Raw genomic sequence first — 7,418 nt, 5'->3', positions numbered from 1 at the left:
CAGCAAGATAAGCCCGGGCGAGTCAAGTAAACGAGAAGCTGTCACCTGTATTGCATTTGCAATGAGTAAACTACCCTGTATAAATTGAGCACAGTTAATACTTTTACAGCCATGGGCGACTTTGAGGTTGTATTTTACCGCAGTGTTGCCTGGCACTATAAAGGCTGGTAAATGTTTGTTTGGCATGTTAGCATACTTACTTAGCCGGTAAAGCGAAGGCTAACCAAGTCTTTTTGTTGAATATATTGAAACTTAAATTATTAGTTTATTGCGACTGTATGGAGCGTCATACTCTGATGTGCAAGGCTAGCCAGTGAGTTAGAAAGTGACGCCAAGGTTTCCTGACCAATTGTCTATATGCGACGAGTTAAGTATAAGAATTGGCTAAAAACTGAGCCCCAATCTGTCCTTGTTTTGACAGGCTAGTGCCTCTACAGGAACATTTAGGGGATGAAGGATTCACCCCCTGGGCACCATTAATGGCTTGAACACTGCTCACTGTAAGGACTGTTAAGTATGTTTATTTTTACCCAACCAGTGTTGCCATTGTGTCTAAGCATAATCAAATGGTGAACCATATTTTTTACAGTTAAATATAATTGCTTACCCACAGATGGTTAAGCGTTCATAGCCTGCAATGCTAAATACGTGCTTCACTGGAAATCAAGAAATAACTCAACATTCTAAATATTTGGATATTTGTAACCAGCTGAAGGGGGGTTTGAGTCTGTAAAACCATAAATAAATAATAATCCAAGATATGGTGGGTAGTAGTGATCCCATACATTACTTTTCTAAATCCGACAGCTCTTTGATGTTTCCCAAAGCCAGTTAAAGCAGTTTATTTTCTGTTTTATTAAACAGTAGGACTGCAACAAATGAAAGAAACAAAACATTGTAAATAAAGGACTGTTGCTGATAGACAGCATTTAAAATGACTGAGTCACATTAGGCCAGGCGCCGGATAGACATGATTTGTCTGAAGACGTCATACATTAGTTGAAGTCGGCCAGGATGACATTCGATAGCTCCATACCCCGTCAAGTTGTGGATTCTGTAGGCAAACCCTAACCCTTAACCTCAACTAGCACAACAACGTCTCGATGCTCTGGATCAGTTTGAATTTGCTGTTGTAGTTAGAATCAAACAACATGTACACGCTTAATAACAAGCAAGAATTCACCCGTTCATAAGCTGGGGAAAGAAGCTACCTTACAAGGTGCTATCTGTTTATCAGGAGAGGTAAAGATTCACACACACTTATGCGCTTTCAGGGATTAGTCTTGCCCATGACACATCAAAAAGTAGACCGCAGTGGCTGGGGATTAAAGAGACCGTTTGATTATTCAAGCTCTCTCCACATGTTGAAAACTAAACCAGCCTTTTCCTGGGTTCTGAGGTTTGAGCTGCTTATTATATTTGTTCGAATTACTTTGGCGGCTTAAGACACATGTTTGGACTTAGAATGAAACCGTATTAGTTGTATTTAAGATGGTTATAATCCCCCCTAGTCAGACTGATTTACTTGCTGCAGTGCAGCCCTTATTCAGGGAAATAATGCATTTCCCCTGCTTAAAAATCAAAGAAGCCGGTAGGTAGGGTTTCATGATGCAGTCAAACACAAATGTAAACAAAAGGAACATTGTGGTGTCCATGGTCAAAATCTATTTGCATGCATCTGCATTGCATGTATCTTTCTAAACGCTAAAGCCACTAAGACTAACTTCCCCTGTCGTCCATCCTTCATGATCATTCCGTTAGTGCTGCTGTATATTGTTTCATAAATGCAGCAAAGTAGAAATAATTAGGATATAAGTCATAATAGAAAAACTGTAGTCCCTTGTGGTTTGTTGCCTGGTTATTACTTTTGTTCTCTGAATGCTGAAAAGAGAGCTATGCTTTATTTGTACAAGGGATTCCTCTTGGGAAGAGAATACTGCAGCTGTGCTTGCGTACAATATTTAATGTAATAAAGGCTTGGTCCAATCCAATGCACACGCATAGTCCTGCACGCTATACTGTAGCTAGCTAGCCAAAAACAAGATCAAAACACAACAGCAGAGGCTGACAATAACACGGAACAGGGCGGCACTCTGGGAACACTCCGATATGGTGATCAGTTAACAAACAATATTTTGAAATACTAAAAGGAAATTACCAAAACTGTGCACTGAGTGATCTGATTGGTCAAGGTTATCTTTTGATAGCCTGACAAGTCACTTTTCAACGTCGGCTATCACATACAATAAGGTGCATCAGGTTATATAAAACCACACAGTATTTAAAAAAGAAAAAAGAAAGAAATGTTTTTGATATAATGTTGTACGTAGTTTGTTCTCCATGTGTCTGTAGCGCAGGAGATGCAGGTGTGATCTGTAAAGGTATCTTTGGGTCAGCTTTGAAGGGCCAGTCTGGCTCAAACGCAGGGACAGTTTATTTATTCTACCGCAGTCCACCTCTGAGAACAGATGTGCATCAGATAAAGAACTCACTGCTGGCAGCAAAGGACCTATTGTGATCTTAAAAGTCCCTCATTGAGTTCAGACATTCAGAGCTAAATATTGATCAAGTTAGTTGATTCACCATACGGTTCTTTTCTCAGACAGCATTCCAGGCACAAGAAAATGAGTCTGCTTCCACTAAAATGTAATAACAGCAGTAGCCTTCTCTGTCATAAAATGCCACTAATATTGTACTCCATAAACAAAAGATAAAAGTACTTTCTTGCAATTAGGATTAGAATGGAATTCCTTTAAAGTCTTGATTGTCGTGCTTTCTTTCCCAAACTCTGCACTTTTCCCATGTCTTTATCCTGCAATTGTAAGATTTAAGTGTCAGTGCCCATTCCAAAATAATGTAATGCAACTGTGTTTTGAAGGTTAAAAAGTAAACACATACCGTATGATTCTGTAAAAAACTATTTCAAAGGATTCCAACTATTTAGACTTAGGCTTTGGGAAAATGTGGCTTGTCAATTTTGAAACACAATATTGTTGTCGTATTTCATTGAGGGTTGAGAGAAAAACAATATTGTTTAAATATATGGTTAAGGATTATATCGCAAGGATCTATTTCCAACAAGAATTCCGACAAATTCCGCCTGACAAAAAGGAAGTTACTTGAGATGTTACAGTTTCAGACACTGCTACCTCATAATGCAGCCCTTACAGTGTAGAACTCAGTGGCCTTCTCGCCCAGCAACACATGGATCTGCGTAGAGCTTACAGTGCACTGTAACACAACACAGACAGCGTACTTTTTCCCAAGTATCATATGCATTAAGTTAGCACATAGCGATCCCAGTGCAGACGTAGCCTCTGGGCAACTGAAGCTCTTGACAACAGTTATTCATTAGAGACAAGGGGCTTTCTGCAGACTCAGGCCTGAGTAAAAGACAGTATTGATATTGTTGATCTTCCTTTCCCTCAAAGTTGTGGGTAGGGATGAGTCTGGTTCTGGGTGGATTTCAGGCATTTTCGTGAGGTTTCGTGTCAGTGTGACCGATTCAATTTGGCTGGATTCAGTCCCTTTCAATTGCTTTTATAAACCTATATCAGACCATCAGGAATTGAGAGATTCAGGATGCTCCACAGGTGGTCCTTGTATTCACTGTTTTGAAGTACTGAATGTACCAAAGATGTTGTCGGTCTGGTTCTATGATACTTTTACAACTTGCAGGTGTCCTTCGTCCTCTGCATGGCATTTCTCTCGTCTGTTATCTCAGTGTGCTCGAGAATTGAATCCAACTCATTGGTCCCTTAGAAAATCTTGTTAAGACTTATTTGACTTGCTTGTAAAATGTTATGAGGACAAGTGAACTTATAACTGTAATTACAGAGAAAAGCTCCTACTGCACCTGTTGTGTTAATACAAGTCTTTGGTATATTTTGGTACAAATTATAAAAGAATGTCTGAGTTGGTAAACCTTTGTGTGCCATGAAGGTATGACATCACCTAACAGTGTAGCGTAATGTTGGTATTATTGTTAATATGTGCCGCAGGGATGACGTATTTGTGGAGACACCATAAATTAGCATTGCACTAGTTCAGGTCACGACAGGAAACGACTGAGGGGCCATTGGGACGTTAACCATTTTCCCATTGGCCTGCCTGCACCTGTCCAGCAGTTTCCGTCAGTGGTTGCACTGTTTACCTCGATTTAATATGTAGAGAGAAGTTGTCAACGGTGGTGCAGCCTTTACATATCGAGGGGAACAAGGGAGAGGAAGACAGCTGAAGATCTTCAGTCATAATTCAATGGGGTATGTCATTTATTTCAGAAAACACTTTTTGTTATATTCCATGGAATGCTCTTAACGTCCCGATAGCAATGAATATATTAAATGCTTTGACAATAAATACATACACAAATTAATCTCTGGAAGCCGTAGCGCTGTAAAAAGCACGACCAATCATCTGCCTCGGCCCGGCTAAAGTAACTGGATGGCCTACCTGCCTGTCAGCCTTCCATCTGTGCACAAACTTATCTCGTGCCCTCATTGGTCATGTGCGCGTTCGTGTGTGTTGGAGGAGGGGCTCTGTGAGGAAGTCTGAAGGAAGAGGCATATTTTTTCCGGTTGTGTATTTTCAAATTCAAGCGCAATCGCAGCTCGTTTCTCCATTCTTACCTACCCTACCTTTAACTCTTTTTAGGGTGCAGCTATATGTTTTATTTATTTCAAAGTGAGCCCATTTTAATAATATTTTTTTTCCTTCAAATGTGCAGAGGACTCCCCAAGTGCTGTGTTTAATTTATTTTAAAGTAGGCCTGTGTATTATTTTTAATTCTCCTTATAAGAGTTATTTGTTTCTTATTAGAGGTTAACAGTTTTATATCATGTAATACATAGCCTAATAAATGCAAAAAAACTGTAGTTTTTGTCTGATATAACGATAAAAAACTATGAAATATGTTTTGCGGCTCCAGACGAAAAAATGTTTTGGAAAAAGGAGCAAAATGGCTCTTTTGGTCATAAAGGTTGCAGACCCCTGGGTTAGGGCGACAGACTTTGACTAGATTCTCTCAGGGAACCATGGAACTCAAAATGTTTGAGTTATCTGGGAAATATCTTTATGAATTTGTATGATAGGTACAGAAAGCATCAGATGATTTATTCTAATGACTGGTGACCCTGCATTTCCCCTAGAGCCACCATGAGGTTCACATGTGTGCCTTTAAGAGGGATGTCTCAACACATAATGGTTTAATTGTCATGAAATGTGGTGCAAACATTATTTCCCTCACAAAATAAATAAAAAACACTCTGACTTCTCTCAAGTACCATCTTTAATCCGAGATGTGGTCAAAACTTTCACAGAAGCTAGCATGGCTTTTAGAGTCTTATTTGCTTCAATTCATAAATGGTCTTTAAACTGAGACAAGGAGAGAAACTACTGTTGGCTGCTTAGTACAACCTACAATAGATCTTTCCGTTGTGGATTCAAATGCACAAGTTGTTTGTGTGATCTTTCAGCTCCTGTTGCTCTGCTGTACCGTGTTTTAGCATGTGTTCACGTGACAATGCATTTTTGTGACAGTTTGTTTAACTGTGCCCAGTGTGTGTGAACCACAAGGCTCCATGACGCTTAACTTCATGCCAATTTATCTCCAGTTTTGCCAGTGTACTATGGCAATGCCCCCCCCCCCCCCGCAACATGTGGTTCCAGTGTTACTCTGTGTTGTGGAAGTGGTCAGTACAAGCTCAAGGATAATAACCGCATTTCTGAAGAATCCTCCATTTTCGAGTTTGTCTAGTCAATTTAAGATCTCCGAGACGTGGCCACATCCAAGTCTGATATTATCTGGATTTAAAGGGCGAGTCATTCAACCATGAAGGCATCTAGCCATACAAAGAAATTGAAACAAACACAATTATGTTTGCGATGCCCACAAGTCTTCATCATCTAATCAAAATAAGGCTTGTTTGCTTTCCAAAACCCAACTGCTTAATAAACAACCAATTTGACTTTTTCCTACATTTCTTCAGATTCAAGATCTTGTAAAGTGACATTTCAATCATTATTTTAAGTTGTTATTCCTGTTTCTAAGCTGAGACATTCAAAATATGTTTTTAAAAAGTGCTCAAGTTTTGCCGTTGGAGTATTTAGGTAAACATTAAACTGGCGAAGCACATAGATGTTGGGAAGAGAGTGTTGATGATGTGGTCATACATGTATTTGTTACGTGGAATTCAGTAAAATAACGCAAGGATAACATTTATATTTCTGTTTACGTATGTGCAGTTTTCCAGCACAGTGCTTGATTCAGTTAAGATGGCAGAGTTATGGTTCACTCATGAAATACCAGCTCCATCCCATCTGCATCACTGTCTACATGTTTGTGTGTGTGTGTTTGCGTGTGTTTGTGTAATAAAGTAAGAAGCAAAGACACTGCCGCAGTAAAGAGATTAGTATTGTTTCATGTAAATATCTCTTTTCTGTTAGCATACCTGTGGTTAGCATTAGCACCAGGTTTGATAGGACTCACATGTGTGTTTAGCGGAGAACTGCTGTATTTATGACACACACAGCAGAGATGAGAAGTGACATATTTACTGAACTTGACTTCAGTGTGCTGCAACTTCAACTGAAGAAATACATTTAGCAGGACTTCAGATATTTCCTTCACTACATACGCAGAGTATGACTTTATTCAGGTCATAAAACATCAAAGGGTGATTCCGTAAATAAAACAGTTGGCATCTTTAAAAAAACAAAACATGAACAGAAAATTCTGTAATAAAAATAGTATGTTTTTTGCCACTGGAAAAGAAAAAAATAGTCCGTTTTTTTTTTGTTGGGAAACCCAAGTAAAGTCATTGAAGACACGTGATGGTGGGTTCAGACACAAAACAAATCCTACAGTCATGTGGGAAGTACAATTCCAAAGATTGTCATCGAAAAGGAGATCACAATGTAAACATTATTAACTCTTACTCTTACCAGTAACCTACACACCTAGAGCCAGATAAGGCTAAGAGGTAGAAATGTGTTTTGAGCAATCCTCATGTCAGAGAGGCTTTACAGTCTAGTAGCAACAGTAAAAGCATATTTCCCCTTTTAGCCCAGACTGTTGAACAGCCAACTACCTCAGGTCAGACAATCTGAGAGATGTGAAGGAGACTTAAAAGGGTTAAAGGATCTGAGATATATGGAGTTTCTAGCCCCTGAAGAGCCTTGAAAACAAACCGAAATAAGTTCTCTGCACAAGAGGCCAACAAGGAGAGGCCAGCCCGGGGTGATGTGGTGTGTGTGTGCCAGCAGGAGGCCCGGCAGCAGCGTGTAACACCAGCAGCAGACAGGAAGTGGCAGGAAATAACACAAATTACCAGAGTGTTGCAGGGATGTTCCTCACATAGTTCTCCTGTTTTCTGCTGTTCTATGTGGATTCAGAATACTTTTTTTTTTATCTATCCTGG

Source organism: Pseudochaenichthys georgianus, chromosome 5 (assembly GCF_902827115.2).
Source record: "Pseudochaenichthys georgianus chromosome 5, fPseGeo1.2, whole genome shotgun sequence".
Classification (NCBI taxonomy): Eukaryota; Metazoa; Chordata; class Actinopteri; order Perciformes; family Channichthyidae; genus Pseudochaenichthys; species Pseudochaenichthys georgianus.
Note: the sequence above shows the minus strand (reverse complement) of the source record.